The 15,870-nt window shown below is 42.2% G+C and overlaps 1 protein-coding gene across 3 annotated transcripts in view; it reads left to right on the forward strand.

Annotated features, from left to right (window-relative positions):
- RNF220 (ring finger protein 220) overlaps positions 1-15,870 on the forward strand; it is a 376,648-nt gene that overhangs the window by 202,154 nt on the left and 158,624 nt on the right. The gene's annotated exons all lie outside the window — the stretch shown is intronic.

A 15,870-nucleotide genomic window follows, 5' to 3' on the forward strand; every position in this document is an offset into this window, starting at 1 on the left:
TCTCTCTCCCCTCTTTCCCCATAGGAAAGAATCCAAAAACGGAGTTTAAAATCTCTCCCAGATGCAGACCCAAAGGGCTCTCCTCTGCTCCTTTTAAACTCAGTTTTTGGATTGATTTCTATGGGGAAGGGAGGTGGGGGGATTTCAGTAAGCCTAGGGACTCTGGCCGGGAGAGTGCTTCTCAGCCTCACTGAGAAGTCTTCCCTCCGAAGATTCTCTTGGGAGGGAAAGAAGGCAAGCCCCTATAAAACGCTGGGGCTTCATATGCTGGCATATGTTTGAAGAAAATAGGATAAAACCTATGTAACTTGATGGGCCAAGGGCAGAGTCCCCTCCTTAGCAGCCTGGGCATTAAGGGAGCTCCACGGAGGTCCCTTCAAGCGGAGGGAAAGGGAGGGGACTGGACCCGGCAGCCATTGCAGCTCTTTAAACCGGTTAGAAAAGAAGAGTCCTCTGCTGTCATCCCATTTCCCCTTTTTGGCAGCTTGACACCCTTTTGCTTCTGTGTGTGTGCATGTAATGTGTGCCTTCAGGTTGTGAGCTTCCCTCCCCACTTTAACTCTTGTCTGGCTCTTTGCTATGGAATTCTGGGAGTTGTTTGCTTGCTTTTCTGTGGTGCTCCAAACAGAGGAGCTTTTGTGGGTTCCCTCTTTGAGGGAAGGAGGAGAAGGTCCTGGGCATCCCTGCCATCCCTGCCTCCTGCAGGCTGCAAGCACAGGAGCCCCGCTGGACATGACACCAGAGGCCCCCCACAGAAGCAGCCAGACCCTCTCCCTCTTGCTCTCTGCCCTGGTCCCCTCTTCCTTGAGGGAAGGAGGAGCTCCATGGAGGTCCCTTCAAGCCGAAGGAAAGCAAGTTGCCAGGGAGGGGACTGGGCCAAGGGCAGAGCCCCGGCAGCCATAGCAGCTCTTTAAACCGGTTAGAAAAGAAGAGTCCTCTGTTGTCATCCCATTTCCCCTATTTGGCAGCTTGACACCCTTTTGCTCCTGTGTGTGTGCATGTAATGTGTGCCTTCAGGTTGTGAGCTTCCCTCCCCGCTTTAACTCTTGTCTGGCTCTTTGCTATGGAATTCTGGGAGTTTTTTGCTTGCTTTTGTGTGGTGCTCCAAACAGAGGAGCTTTTGTGGGTTCCCTCCTGGAGGGAAGGAGGAGAAGGTCCTGGGCATCCCTGCCTCCTGCATTGTGACAGCACAGGAGCCCCACTGGACATGACACTAGAGACCCCCAGAGAAGCAGCCAGACCCTCTCCCTCTTGCTCTCTGCTCTGGTCTCTTCTTTCCCTCTCTTTCCCTGCTTTCCTCTTCTCTTCCTTGTCCCACCTTTCCTCCCTTTTTCCTCCCTTCCCTCCCTCCTTCTTTCCCCCCTCACACACACCCACCTTCCCTCACTGCAGTCGCTCGCCTGCCTGCCTCCCTCCCTGCCTGTCATTCTTTCAGCCAATCAGGAGATGGAGGAATGAGGGAACGGATTTGAGAACGGGTAAGAATACCGCACACACTTCTCTTGGAACGTTTTCATCACGTTTCAGCTCTCTGGGAACACATTCAGAACACATTCAAATCCGTTCCCTCCTGGAACACATTTGGAACACATTTAAGCGTTCTGAGAACCCGATTGGAACACATACGTGCGGTATTCTCAAATGCGTTCCGTTCTCATCACGTGATCAGAACGTTCTCAGAACGCAGTGCGATAATCTTCTTGGACTGAGGATGGCTCTGCTTGATTTCAGATGTAAACTCTGGATGCACAGAACTGGGATGATTACTAATTGTGTTGAATAGAAATGCACAAACTGAATATAGTTTATCCCACCAAAAAGAAACAGTGTCAGCAGGTTTTAGGGTCAGGTGGAAATTTAATTAAATACAACAAAGTTCAGTACGTAGTGTTGTGACTCATGAATTAATTCCATGTATTACTAATGTAATATTTCCATGCAGTATTTCCATGTAATCTCATGTAATTCTCATGATGTAAACTCATGAGTTTTACGTAGAATTGAAACATAAGTACAGACTGCTACATTAATTGCTTGTAATGGTAATGATATAAACTAATTATAGGCCTCTCAGAACTTATACTCATGCTCCACATTCAATGTAAGCTCCTCTCACAGTCTCAGAGGTGCCTTTCCAAAGTCTCATGAATGACAAAAGTCACATATCTTTTCTTCTTGAAGCCAAGATACCCCCAAATTCCCAGTGGTACTCCAGACAGAGAAAGATATGTGTTTTCTAAGCTCTGTACTGGCCCTTTGCCCAGGAATATACTCAGTTACCATTTCTGCCAAATGTATGTGCCACTTCAAAGAACCTGCCTAGACCTCCCACCAATTAACAACAGATCTCGTCTTTATTAGCCACTAAAATAATATTTCCCATCTTGCAGAGAGAAGCAAGCCAATAGCTCAATCATAGAGCCAGACAAAGCCAATGGAGAGAATGGTGCAGAGGTCCAAGATATCAGGAATCTATACATGCAGTTATAACAAATGGCTGCTGCCTGTTTTCTCCATGTTGAAAGCTAGCTGCAGGCTTCTTATGGTTGCCAGTGATACTTTCCACTTATCCTCACTTAGCTTTTCCCCAGCCCCCACCTATCTCAATTCCTTCCTGTTTTTTCCTATTCTCTCTAGGAATAGTTAATGCAGTAATAGAGTGATCAAAATACAATAAGCCAAACATGGCCCATTAGTAGCAACACAAGCATATTTAGATTTGAAATGTAAAGAAGGAAAGCATTAATGTTTGGTTATTATATACTTTAAAGCTTGGTAATGTGATGTGATCAGAGAGGGAAAAAGAAATCAGAGAAACGCCCCTTTGGTCCATCTGCCTGCCCTTCCCCCCTCCTCATTTTTGTCTTCTCTCTGTTCATTAGTGGCCACAGCTGTGCAGTCGGCCAATTACTTGGAAATAATAAGTACATTTTGCAGTAAATTAAATATTAATTAGTGTTTGGAAGGTTGTTGTTTCTCTCCTTATCCCCATCTCACTCTTTTTAAAAAAGGGGGAGAGGGCAAAAAAAGAAGAAGGAGGGTAATCTTAGAGGGTAATACTTGAGTTGCCTCGCTTACACTGGCACATCAAAGGGGCAAATCAAGCAAATACGGGACCACTTCACTTTCAGTATTAGGCAATTTGGCAATTAAAAAATATGTCACAGACATGTTGGTGTCATTTGATATGTCTTAAAAGGAGACTTTCCTTCTTCAGTGGGCAGCTGCCAGATTTCTCTGGGCTCTGTAACCCGTCTTCTCAACATCTCTGTTACAGAACAGTCTTTCTCTATTGCTTTCACCTTCCACTGGTATTTCAGTGTTTCTAGGCATGAGGCTTCTAGTGGGTAACACTTTTTTATCCACAGTTTAGTTTTACAGTGTAGGATCTACATTATACTGTTCATACCAACAGAGATGTCATAACGGAACTCTATGCTATCCAAATTGGTTTCCCTGCTCCTTATCTCTTCCTTTCTTCCCTTCCATTGGCCATCCAGCTGCTGCCAATATTCTCTCCTGGCATGTGTACACCAGACCTAAAATGCTTAGGAAATCTGAAGCAATTTCCCACAGTATGCCATCTATTGTGCATGGATTGGAGAAAGTTTTGGGTACCCAAGATGTCCCATAAGCTACTTGGAAGACACAATCAATAGAACCAGTTGGTTCTCTGAGAGTAGCTGGATTTTATATTCTCAAAAATTGTGTGTCATCCACTTTTCCCAGCTGTCCAGAAGTTTCAGGTACCTGAGATCTTATCAACAGAGCCGAATCTGAATATCAGCAACTTTCTCCTGCTTTCCATGTTAAGACTGTAACCAGTTGTCTTGTGGTTTAAATATCAACCACTCCCCCCCTTCCCTCCTTGTTTTTATTTTTGTTCCCTTGACACTTTGCCTGATGAAGAGTTTTTGAAAAAAAATGTATCACATCTTATGAGTTGGCCTAAAAAGGGCATTATATTAACATGGATTCAGCATTTTCTTTGAGGACTTTGGATAGAATGGAGGAAGTCTGACTTTTAGTCTGTACTCTATTAACAGACTCTTGACTAGAAATGAAATGATGATTCAGAGGCTGACTGTTCCAATTAAAACCCAGTTAAGCATCTTTACAAATATGTACCTAGTTTCACAATGTCCAAGCTGGGTGAATGTTATGTCTTGTTTATGTTCAGGTGCCAGTGAAAGCACAGCTGGCCAATGTGAGAGCTTTCAGATTTTCAGTGTGTACCTTTTGTACTGGCAATCATTTATTTGTGTTTCATCTTATGCAAGCCTCTTCTTCCCTGCTGCGAAGTGTGTAACGCCAGGGGCTCTTTGAAGACCTCTTCCTTTAGGGCCGCCACCAGCATCTTTTTTAAACATCTGCCTTTTTCAAAATATCACCTCCCTTGTTGCTGGGATTTTTGTGTCGGTGATAACAAGCTTCCATTTGCATGTTTGTGTGTTCAAAAAGATTGTGTCATTCACAGGCGCAGGCAGGAGTAAATAGACATAGGCAGGAGTAGCAGAATTAGATGCCGACTTCTTTAACAACGTTGTCTGCTTAGTGTGTTGTTTTAATAGTGTTTTATCTTTTACAGATACAATAAGATATTCACATAAGGAATTATAGTGGCTAACTAACAAAGTGTGTCTTAAGAGAGACTGACGAGGAGTCTAATCTATTTCCTCTAGGATCACCATTACTGAAACAGTGGAGTACAAATTGTCACAAACATGCATAGTGCTAAAATTTTCACTCATAGAATCAAATGGCAATCATTCACTTATTTAGGATGAAGTGATAGTTTGCCTTCTGAACACCATTGGGGTAATAGTTGAACAAGCCATGTGATCCTGGCAGCTCCAGGAACACTTCATTGGTTTCCCATCTTTCTTATCTGTAAAGTATCCTGCATTTACTGGTATGCATTTATTGCAGACACTGGTGTGCTAATGCTGTTTCACTGCTCTACCTGTAAAATTCTACTGGTATTCATCTTGATTTCAGGAGGCTATATTGTAATAGGTAAAGTATATAAAATTGTTTTGAACAGCCACAAGGAATAGCTGCTTCTATTTTTCACACCATAGAAGCTAATAGAGATGGAAGAACCATTGCTAGATCATGCCAAAGTAATGCAGGAATCAAAATAAATCAGAGAATGGGACAGTGTGATGTGCTAGAGGGTCAGACTTGGACCATGGAGATCTAGGTTTAAATCCCATCTGACTTGTAAAGCTTATTGATCTTTATCCAGTGACTGTCAGTTTACCTATCTGGGAGGATTAGTAGCCAGTGGGTGTCATATATTGTTCTAGACTATTTTCTGGCAATTGCCATTACCAGCTGCAACATTTTATTCCCATCTTCAAGTTGATTTTTTAAAATGTTAAGACATATCAGAACAAAAAAGTATCTTTGCTACTTTCTCTTTCTTTTTACGAAATCTTATAAAAAGGATTTGGGGGGGGGGTCGGCTTCCCCCAGACTGGGGAATGACCTGCTGGAAGAGATATGACAGCTGAAAATGCTGACTGCATTTAAAACAGCATTAAAGACATATCTTTTCCAGCAGGCCTATCCAGCCAATTTTAAATCATGACTGTTTAATATGTATATGAACTCTTATGAGTGTATTTTAATGATTTTATAGTATTGTATTTTGGCAGTGGGTTCCTGTATTTTTAATTGTGTTTTGTATTTTAACATGCTGTACCCTGCCTTAAGCCTTAAGGAGATGTGGGAATGGGGGGGGAGTATTATTATTATTATTATTATTATTATAAATTTCTTCATCAGTGCATCACTGAAGAGACGTTTGCACAATACCACTACAACTAAAAAAAGAAGGGGAAAAACTTGACTTTCAAATCATAGGACCACATCAACAAACTGTTAAGGAAAATGCAACATGGGATATAGAGTAGAAGAAATAAAACATGTATGTGAAAGTCACTATGACTAAGCAAAAGCAATTAAGAAGCCACACAGGTGTAAAAGCTAATGTAATTTAGCAGTCCTAAATGCCAAGGACAGAAATATGGAATGTACAATTGAGAACACCTGAGAATCATTAAGTGTACAAGGTGAAATGATGAAATCCTTAAGTATGGGTTGAACTATGAGAACCAATCAAAATGGATGTACACGCCCACTGGGTGGAAACTGACTAAGTGGGTGGTGTTTTACAATGGCTATAATAATTGCTATTATTGCCAATGTATTTTGTGGGTAGTTGCGGAGTTTTGTGAGTAGTTTGGAGATTGTAGAGATTGTGATTTGTGAGGGCATTAGTATTTGTATATAATAGAATAAAGTAGATCTTTTATATAAGACTACTGAGTTGTCTGGTGTCTTAAGGAAGAAACAAGAGCCAGCAGGATCCTGGAGAAGTGTGAAGACTTCTGTGGAAGAAGAGTGAGAAGGCTTGGAGAGTTTGTCAGGGTCTTCAGCCTATTCTCTGAAACTCTGCTGCTTTGGAGAAAAGCATTAACCACTGGCCAAAACTGGTCAGCGCTGGTGCATAACAAGGTGGTGAGTTAGAGCCAGAGGTGAAGAGCTACAACTCCCATCATCCCAGACACAAACAGTATCTGTTTTTAAAATGGTTTTAAGTTCTCTAGAGTAGATCCAAGAAAACACTACAAAGAGCTCAAAAATAATGAAACAAGTGGATGAGGAGGCAGAAACAGCCAGCAAAACCCAAGGAACTCTAGCATGAGCAGTCATGCTTCCTTCCTTCCTTCCTTCCTCTAAGAAGGCACATTCACACTTTTTATCTTTTATCTGGTTCCCCATTGTGCTGCCCCCTGCTCCTGCCTGTCTGGGAACTCTCTAAATTCACTGAGCTCTTCCTCAAGGTGAAATGAAGGCATCTGGTTGTGTTTGGTGGTGCAAGAGGGGGCAGCGTGGTGATGTGGCCTGATCTTGTGATTAAACAAAGGGATTCAGCCAACATGTGTAAAATTAAGTGATCAAGAGTTGATTACAGAGTGCATTGATTGTGTACTGATGGATTAAACGGAGTCGTGCTCAGGATGTGATTTTCCAAGCTGGAAAGAGAGTGTGGGCAATTGACATGCTGGCCAGAAGGACCTACCTTCTCTCGAACGCTGCCTTTTCTACATTCTCTGGATAAATCTGCAGAGAGGCCTCTGGAATTATAATCGATTACCCATTTCTCAAAGTCACTTAGGGGCTCTGAGCTACAAGCTAAAGTGCCAGCACTGCGAAGAAGCATTGGGTATGCGCCGACATGAGCGGATGCCGGCGCGAGAGGGATATGTGGCGTTGACCCTGCCTGCTGCAAGCTGATGAATCTATTTTCTTGTAGGAAATAGTTTTGACAGTTCAATATCTGTGTTTTCAGTATGTGTGCTTTCCCCTCCTTCTTGTCACACCAAGCTGGTGGGAGGAGGGAGGGAAATGCTATGGGAAAAGAAGGGATGAGAACCAGTGAAGGACTCTGCCCCGTCACTGCTTCAAATTATAGGCATCTCAGTATATCACAAGCTTAGCAAGCTGCCCTCCAAGTCAAGGACAACAGAAATCTGCAAGGATGTTGGAGGGGGGAGTGTAGTTGCTACATTGTGCTGCTCTGGTCCTCCAGAGTGATACAAGATGGTTCTTGAGTGTTTTACCTGTAAAGCAGTGGAACTAAAACCTTGGGAGGGTCCTCTTGTCATATTTTTTTGAATAAATTCTGTGCATGTATCACTGTACTAGAACACTTTATGAGTATTCATCCTCCATATATTTCTGCAAATTATCTCAGTTACAGGAGGAGTAAAAGTTTTGTGAGAGTCTTATTACTGGTGGCTGAGTAGTCTCTCCCTGGTATTAGGTTCTACTGGTTAGTGTTGGAGAACAACATGTGATCTATCAGGATATTGTGCACGCACATGCAGATATATCCGCTGTTCTTTCCCTTTTATCAGGACCATATGCATACAGTTGACCCTCCATATCCATAAATTCAACTATCCATGACTTGAAAAAACCCACTCCCCAAAAATCTGGAAAAGCAAACCTTGATGTTGCCATTTTGTATAAGAGACACCATTTTACTACACTGTTACATATAATGGGACCTGATTTTGGTATCTATGGGGGATCCTGGAACCAACCACAGCAGATACCAAGGTCCAATCCATAGAACTGTAACCACTACACAAGGTGTGGACTTTTATCTTAAGGACTCATGTCCCTCATGGAGGCTATGGTGCTTTTACCTTCTCTGGATGCTGGCACAACAAAACAATTATGGTTTTGTTTTGTCCATCTATTGATGGTATCACCTTCAAAATATTGTTGGACTAAGTAAAGGCTTCATTGGTTTTTTATTTTGCATCTGAGAAACCTAAACATTTTAGTTCAAAGGCCCTGAACCGCATGTCTTGCTTCAGAAGCAGCTAGTGAAGTCCAGACACGTTGCTCAAATATTGTTTTTAGATGGGGATTAGTCTAATTCAGGGAGGATAGAGCTATCAGTGACTACTAGTAGCAGTGACTAATATGTTACCTCCAGTATAAGCTTTGGTATGCCTTTTGATTCAAGTTGCTGGGGAATACAAGTGGAAGGGTGCTGTTGCACTGATTTCTTGCTTGTAGGATAGGTCTGCACAGTGGAAACAGAATGTTCAGCTAGCCAAATATTTGATCTGATACAGCATGACAGTATGGGATATTTTAGCTTCCATTTCTATCTATTACTTTTGATGAACCAAAGACTTTCAACCTGGTCATTTTAGTGACCCAGGAATGTTCATTTGACTTCAACAACCAAGTGTCAGAAGGCAAAATGCCATCATATCTATGGACTGAGCTATTCATAACATTCATTCAGGGCCTGACTAGATAAAATTGTGGCCTAAATGCTAACTAAATAAGATTTTGGAAGTCTTTGATCTATTTCTTTAAATGTTAGCTTGTTTTAATATTAATAATATTAATAATATTTATAATATTTAATATTATATAGAAAAGAGCACTTGTTCTCAGTGTATACTGCAAAGAAAAGAAAGTACAAAATAAACCAAACTGTGTGAATAAGTGTAAACGAAGCTATAGACAAAAAACTATGCTCTGTACATATTTTTCCCCAAGGGGACAAATAACAGTAGCTCAGGAGGCAGTTTTCTTTGAGAGAGAGTGCTGATGGAAGGTAAAACCTCCACTTGTGCTCCAGTTCCAATATGAAGTCATTCCCGGCTCTCCACACACACCAGCTGTTTGCTGAAATTTAAAGCAGCAAGAGATCCTGGATCTAGGGGCTTGTCTGTATAGGCCAAATGAAAAGGTCTTGCCATATCTTCGCTGCGAGCTGTCCAGACAACATACAGGATGATTCAGGCTGAATTCAGCCCCTTTCATCTCCTCAAGGCTTTAATGCAGAGGGGGGGAAAGTTGAGATGTGAGTGGAAGATCTGGATATTTGCCCATGTATATGGACGGTGCTCCCTTGTTGTGGGGCCAAGGGCAGTATTATTAATTTATTTTATTTCTATCCCACCTTTCTCCCTGAAAGGGATCTAAGGCTGTTCAGAAATAAAAAAAAATTCTAGAAACATATTACAATAAATTAAAAATATCATCTGAAAATAGTATAAAATTACAGGCATTAAAACCACACCAAAACCATGATACACTATATAACAAACACCCAAGCCACCCCATGATTATACATCAAAACCCTGTCTGAATAAAGCCATTTTTGCTTGCCACCAAAAGGCCAGCAGGGAAGGGCCAGTGCTGGATGGGTCCAGCAAGCCTGGTGTGTATTTTTCTACTGCAGTGTATGTCCAGCCATGAAATCAGCAGTTAAGGGTTAGATTGGGCCACCCTCTTCTTTCTCAACACCAGCCAAGTGTTGCATTTATATTTACTGTTTCTATTCTTCCCTGCTTCTGGTCCTCCCTCCCAATTATTCACAAGTTCATTGTGTGCACTATCCTCACAATCCCTCCCATGCAGATCTATAAAAACACATGATAACTCCAAGTAAAACAATTCAAGGTTGAACACTTACAATTGGTCAAGATAGTTCTAGGGATGCAGTTTGCTGTCTCAGGAACCTCAGAATTTCTTGGCAAAAAATTAGGGTGAACAATGCAAAGTTGATCCCTTCAAGACTACTCTCATGCACTTTTCTGTTCTTGACATTTGTTCACTGTCAGAGACTGTTCTAGCAGATAGTCAGTTCTTACGATCACTGTTTAGCCTTTTAATGAAAAACTTTCAACTTCATATAAGTGAGAGGAAGTCTTTCGCTACAGCTGATTGTTGGACTCTACAGGTTTAATAATTCATATATCAGCCAATGAGAGAAGGGACATATCATTGCCAGTGCACTGGAGAAGAGGCTATCTAGATGACCTGTAAAGCAGAAGTGGTAACCAGAAAAGTAGAAAAGTTACTTTTAAAAAATAATTTGTTGTATAATTTTTGGAGCAGACTAAATAAATTCATTACCATTACTGGTAAACACTTATGTCTCTAAACTGCCTTAAGCTACTGCTGAAAGAAACTAGAAAATATTACTCATAACAATATTTCCTCTCAAATTTTTACATCATTGTTACATTATTTTTCAAATGCACCTTCATTACTAAAATGTAGCCTATTACAGATCCCTATTTTACTTGTAATTTCCAATCTGTTTGGGTGACTTTACTTGACATGGGAAAGGTACACGTGACACTGGAGATCCACTGTCAGATTTCATTACTATAATGTCTCAAACCTTTTTGCATTAGCCACCATTAATCAATAGCAGCCCTACCATATCTGAGATTTTTTATTAAAAAAGAGAGAGAATAAAGATGTGATGATATAAAGAAAGAGTTTGGTGCTTTCCCTATCCACCACTGGCATATAGCACCAAAGAGATTGTTTCTCATCCAATTCTCACTCCCTTAACTTTTGCTAGTTCAATTGGACGATTCTTACTACAGTACTTCAATTTGTTCTTCTACATTGACTTCCTTGCTCTTTGTATAGGACATTTGATGTTCATCCCTATCAGAGAGTCCCTTTAACCTAGATACCCATTTTTTGGCAGACCAGAATCAACTTTACAAAATCTGAAAGGGTTATCATGTTAGTCATTTGTAGTTTTAGTGAAGTTCCATCACAAGAGTGAAGGTAAATTAGGAAATCTGTTCTTTCTGATTTTTGAGTGCCTCTTACAGCGATGTCATCAATCTGGATAGAAAATAAATGGCTGGGCCATAAATTTAAGTTTTTATATAGTGGACAATTCTATGCTAGGAGTTTGACATGAGATCAAGAACGAAGCCAGTTTCTAACTATTTGAAGCTAAGGACAGGTTAGATCTGGCACATCCTAGCCCTCTAGGTCTGGTGCCCTCCAATGAAGATTTGGGTCCTTCAGAATGAGAAAATAACCCATCATGAAGAATGAGATGGACTTTAAGGAAATTTCCATGTGTCTGAATCTATCTTTGTTACAGTTTTTGCATTTCTTTTGTACTGAGATACTTGATGGACAATAGTTTTCCTCCAGCGTTGGTTACCCAGTTGAGTGTAGGGGCAAATGGTTCAGGAAGGATGGAATGGTGTGCATGGCTTATTCTTTCAGATCTTTGCCATGGTGTCTTCTTCTTTTCTTCCTCCTCCTCGAGAATTCATTGTCTTGTCAGCCTCTAGTTAGCTGGCATGCGTGTGAATCATAAATTACACAGCCTGGGCCTCTACTAGGCTTCAGCACAGACAAAAAAATTGCACTCCATCACTGTGTCGCCCAGCTTTTAGCGGTATTGATCAACGCAGCCCCCCTCCCCCTTTCATTTTAACCGAGCTGGTTAAGTGCAGTATCTTATTTTGTGCTGGGACAAATGAAAAGAATATTAGCAGGGGTTGAAATATATCTCTTTTTTATTTCTCTGCTACTTTTTTATTGAATCTCTCTGAGTAGGTGGCTTTCCGCAGGATGACAGCCTCCTGACAGGCCCCTCATTAGAGACTAGACAGTAATTGTGATGCATTTCCCTGCACGGCCTTTTCACTTCTTTCCCCTTCCCCCCTTCCTCTTCTCTCCCTTTCTCCTGATTTGTAAAGTGATTGGATGTACAGACTCGTTCAGTTTCTTAAATTATTGCCCAGCTCAATCCATCTTCCTCTTGCTGAGGATGGGCAGCTGTGGACTTAGAATCAGGAGCAAGAGATTCTGTTTCCTATGGTAGAAATCAAACACTTTTCTGTGGAGTATTGGTCCAGAGGAGTCATGACGCTGACCCTGTATATACAGAAGCAGAGTTTTCTGTATTTGAAGTTACTGGGTGCCATGTAGAGTATAATCCACAAAACTAGCTCTCCTCTGCTGAAATATGTTTTAAGAATGAAACTAAACAATATGAGAAATACAGGGCTGCCACTGGAAATGGCAGCCCTTTGTTGAGCTCCCTCTTCTTTTTCTGTAATATCCACTACGGCTTACCATATTCTGACGTTGTTATGCAGTGTGATTATCTACCATCGCCAAATGGTGAGACAGTACGTAAGTTATTTTCAGTGCTTACCACTACTGCTTACCATACTCTAACATTGTTACACAATGTGATTATCCAACATCTCCAAGTGGTGAGACACTACGTAAGTTATTTTCAGTGAAGGGGAATGTGATAACGGCCTACCATTTTCAGTAACAACCCTGCATTTCTTGGAATGTTTAACTCAGTGATTCCCAAAGTGGGTGTCCGGGAAAGCAGCCAAAGGGCTGATAAGACAGCTAGTTCTCAAAAAAACAAACTCCCCCTAGAACAGCAAAGTCAGTGTAAGCTACAAGGTCCTGAAGATTCACAGTAGCTCTACCAAAAGGGATTACCAAGAGAATTGTCAGACGGTCCGAGGTTCAGGGTATCAGAGAGGCAGGTCAATAAAGCAGTCCAAGGTCAAGGTTTCCGGGTAGTCAAGACAAGAAGCCAAAGGAGCCAGAGACAGAGTCTTTCCTCTAAAAGAGTCAGATATCCACTGGCAAAGAACCACACATTCTCCAGGTGCATAAGAAGGCAAGGAGCCGGCCTTCAGCTGTGTCTGATTATGAACATGCTTCTGATAAAGCCTCCGAGATCTTCGAAGGCCCTCTCTTTCTGCTCGACGCTCCTTGAAGGTAGGCACACTGCCCAGATCCTCCTCCATGTCCACAGCCTCGGCACCAGGCAAACTTGACTGCTGAACCTCTGGAGGGGCCACAGACTCTGCTCCAGCAGAACTAGGGACAGCCTCTGGCTCCTCCATTACAGGTTCAAGCCCCAGGGGCTCTGGCTCTTCCATTGCAGGTTCAGGTCCCAGGGGCTCTAGCTCATCCTCTGAGTCCTCCAAGCCATCCTCCAGGCTGGGCATGACAGTGGGTGCTACGCCACTCCAGGGGCAGTGGAAAGATCCAAGGGGTGGTGAGGAGAAAAGTGGGGCAGTGAGGGAAAAGTGGGGCAGGAGGGCTTCAGTAAAAGTATTGGTGTGCAAGGAAGACAAGGTGAACTAGCATAGGAACATGATGGGAATGAGGGTTGCCTGAAATTTCTTTTCAGGACCCCTTTCTGATCACTTTGTGTGGTGATGTCTCCCACGCTTCACCTGCTCATGCAAGCCCACTCCTTTAGTTGCATCTTTCACTAGTGGCGGTGATGGTTGGAAAACTCTAAGGAGGCTTGGGAGCAGGAGATCGCTTCTGTGGCTTGGAGCGACTTGGAGGAAGGAGTTAGAGCATGTGTTGGGGAGAAGCAGACCCTGCTTTCATATTTGGGACCCTGCTTAAGCTTAGTGAGGTTTGCTGTGACAGGCTGCTCCTGCTTTCTTTCCCTGGACAGAAGAAACAGTGTATGTGGGGACAGGGGACACTTGGATGTGTGGGGAAGGCATGATTCTGCGGAAGGAGGTGGATGAATATCCAGGGTTGATTCTTGGAAAGAGTCCTTCACCTTGGAGAGGCTCCTGTAGTTAAAATCTCTCCCTTTCCCTGCCCACACTAGTCGCCTGTCCAGAGCATATGGCCTCTGTAAACCCATACACACACACACCATCTGTGCCCTTCTCTGCTCCAGTGAAGAAGGACTGAGAGGATTCTGTGGGTTTTCTGGGATATGTGGCCACATTCTAGAAGAATATATTCCTCATGTTTAGCCTGCATCTGTGGAGGGTTGGAAGGATTGAGAGTTCTTCCTTGCCAGGGAGAAACTTCTCTCTTTGCACCTGGTCACCTTGGGAGCAGCAGCTGAGCAGCTGGCTGAGAAGCAACCAGGAAGCCTTTTGCCTGCACTGGCCTTTGCCACAAGGTTGGCATGGGCAAGAGGCTTCTCAGTCGCTGCTCATGTTGCTGCTCCCAAGGTGACTGGGTGAAAAGGGAGCTGTGACCAGATTGGTTATTTTGAATTTGCAGCAGAACAGTAGATCTAATATCAAGTGTTGGGGTGCTAGGCTTGTCAGCCAAGAAGAAAGGGAGCAGTAGCCTGAAAAGTTTTGAGTACCACTGGTTTAGCTTAACCCTAAATTCTTGACCATGAAAATGTCATGGCTTTCTTAGGGTATTTGCATGAATGTACCGTAGTTCCTAAAATGTTATCAAGATTGTGTACATTTTTAATTACATAATTCCTCACAGAAAGTGTGACAGTTGACCAGTCTCATCTCTCTGGAAAATCGTCTGTGTGAGTGTGTGCATGCACACATTCATGTATTGCAACATGAGAATTTGCTCAATGGTCATATTCTTGAAGAAAAGGGGGCTTAATAAAATCCACATTTCTGATTCCCATTTTAGACAAATCATAATGAACACCGCTCGGCCAAGCCCTCTAAAACATTTACTAAGAGGATGCCCCATAGATAAAGGTGTTAACTTGAGCCCCATCTAACAGCTCTCTGATTCAAGCACTTGATTTGCTTGTTGGCTTTTGCTGTCTAAAGGTGTATTTTCTGCAGACACCTCATATTCTTTATGTGTTGAAATCTGAATTATTTGACCTAATTTACAGAGGTTTTAGAACAAGTATTGAGACAAATGGTCACACACACACACACACACACACACACACACACACACAGAGTGTAAAAACAAAGTCTCCTAATGCCTCCAGACACCCTCTAGAAGTTATGAGGGCATTTCCTTTGCAGTTTTGGGGGCTCTTGGCCATTTTAGGTCCAAAAGAGGATCTTTTTAAAACAGGAAGCGACTTCTGAGTCACTTCTTATTGTTTAGAAAAGGGCCCAAAACACCAACAACGAGTGGAGGAGGAGGAGGAATGCTTCATTAAAATGAATAAGTTGCCAGAACTTTTAGAACAACTTCTAGAAAAGATTACCAAATAACCATTTTGGGACATGCAAATCTTCACAGTTTTAGTCCACTATCCCTTGCAACCAGCATGGTATAGTAGGTTGCATAGTGGACTCAAGGTTTGAATCCCTGCTCAGTCGTGGAAACCTACTGGGTGACCTTAAAGGAAGGCAAGGACAACCCCCAGAACAAATCTTGTCAAGAATACCCCATGATAGTATCACCATAGGTTGGAAACACAGATTACAAACATCTCTTGCAACAACTTATTCACAGCTTGTTTGTTTTTGTTTTGTGTGGTTTTTGTTGTTGTTTTTTGTTTGTTTGTTTGTTTGTTTGTTTGTTTTGCTTGCATGAACCTATGTGTGTTCTGAGCAAGATACAGGAAGAGCTGTTTTTAGTGTGGAGGGATATTTTCTGCCAGTTTCCAAGGAAGTGGGATTACAGTACTGTATATGTTGTCTATGAAATTTATAGAAGCATCATCATTTGTTTCTGAAAAGTAAGAGCTTGAAGATTCTGATAGCTGAGTTTTGCAGACGCTTAGATAGAAGGTTTTCCTCCCTTAGACAGTAGCTCCCTGTAATT

This window comes from Sceloporus undulatus, chromosome 4 (assembly GCF_019175285.1).
Source record: "Sceloporus undulatus isolate JIND9_A2432 ecotype Alabama chromosome 4, SceUnd_v1.1, whole genome shotgun sequence".
NCBI lineage: Eukaryota > Metazoa > Chordata > Lepidosauria > Squamata > Phrynosomatidae > Sceloporus > Sceloporus undulatus.